Source organism: Pelmatolapia mariae, linkage group LG23 (genome assembly GCF_036321145.2).
Source record: "Pelmatolapia mariae isolate MD_Pm_ZW linkage group LG23, Pm_UMD_F_2, whole genome shotgun sequence".
Classification (NCBI taxonomy): domain Eukaryota; kingdom Metazoa; phylum Chordata; class Actinopteri; order Cichliformes; family Cichlidae; genus Pelmatolapia; species Pelmatolapia mariae.
Genome location: NC_086246.1, coordinates 23,305,963 through 23,307,594, shown reverse-complemented (window position 1 = coordinate 23,307,594; position 1,632 = coordinate 23,305,963).

Sequence of the window (1,632 nt, the reverse complement as noted above, 5' to 3'; positions counted from 1 at the left end):
GCCGCCCGCGGTACCGCAGGGCTCTCCCCACAGCCGGGCTTCCCAAAATTAATAACAGAGCGGCATCACAGCACACTCCCACCGCTGAGTGCTTCAGAGGTTATTTATTTCTCTTTCTTTCTTTCTTTCTTTTAAATTAGTTTTCAATTCAGAAATATTTAACTCAGCGAATAAAACATTTCATAACTATATATTAACTACTATACTAAATAAAAACCTGTAATACATTTCCTGGACTCATTTTTTATTCCTCTTTAAGGCTTTAGTTACAGTGAAGCCAGTCTGGAGTAGGAAGAAAATAGGATTTTGCTTCCCCTTCTGTAAAGCTCTCATAACATTTAATTTAAAGCTGCAACAATCACTCAATTAACTGAATAACTTTCAGGAGCTAAAACCGCCTCCTTCCCCCTGTAGAAAGCCGAGATGCTTTTACTATTTTCTGGTCTCTTATACACCAACCTGTTGATCCCATAAACAAAATAACAACTATTATTTATTAATTATACATTTCAGGCCCAATTTAATTTAAAATGTCTTGCACATGTGGGCTGGAAATACACACTGCTTAGCACTCGATCATCACAAGTTGGTGGATCTTCAGGGATATCAGTGTTTCCAACAGCAGATGAACTGGAGAGGCAACAAGACGACAACCCCCACAAAAGGTTTAGTAGGTTTAGTAGGTTGTAGCCACAGACTTTTTTTTTTCTTGAGTTCAGATTTTTCCTGGTAGCATGAGGCGATGTTTGCCCAACACAGTCTCGAGGATGTGGAGGAGATACCAGGATGGTAGAAAGGCTCATCAACCCAGAAGATGCTCATGCGCGTGTTTCTTTCCAAACTAGAGAAACAGAAACAGACTCCATGAGGGTGGCCCGAGGGCCCGACATCCTTTACAAGGTTCTGTGTTCAAAGCCCAGTGCTTTGCAGCTCGACTGGCTTTCACCAGAGACCACCAGAACCTAGCAGCTCCACCCCTGGTGTGTCGGCAGGTTCAGATGTGGAAAAGTTTGGAGATGCCTGCCTACAGCATCACGCAGCGTGATGGTTTGGAGAGACATCTTTGAAGGGTTATGAAGACTTGTTCTGTATTTCTTTAAAAAACAAGTCTTCACTTGTTTTGTTTCCAGCAGAGGCAAGAACAATAAAGAGAAAAATCAGTCAAGAGGTGTCAGGAGAAACCAATGGCCTGTCTGCTGTGGTACACGTGTGTTTTGAAATTGCAGATTTAAAAAATATCTGCAAATATAATCATGCTTGTCCTTAATTCATTTAGAAACCTAACCCCCCCCCCCCCCCCCCCCCCCCCCCCCCAGTTTTTGCAGCTTTTAACCCTTCATCACCCAAGCATCGTACTGCACCAACGATAATGGACTCAGACTCATTTAAAACGTGCCCAACACCAGGCTGGTGTCAAATAAAGTTTCTCAAAGGTCCGGGTTTAATCTAGAAACCCTTCACCTTTAAAAATCAGACCTTTTTGAGACATTATATGGTGTTAAACTTTAAGAACCTGAAGATAATCTGCATTAGGGAGATTTACTGGGGGGGGGGGGGGGATGACTAGATCCAGAGACTGGCATTCACCAGAGACCACCAGAACTGGGGGGACTAGCAACTAGCAACAGAGAT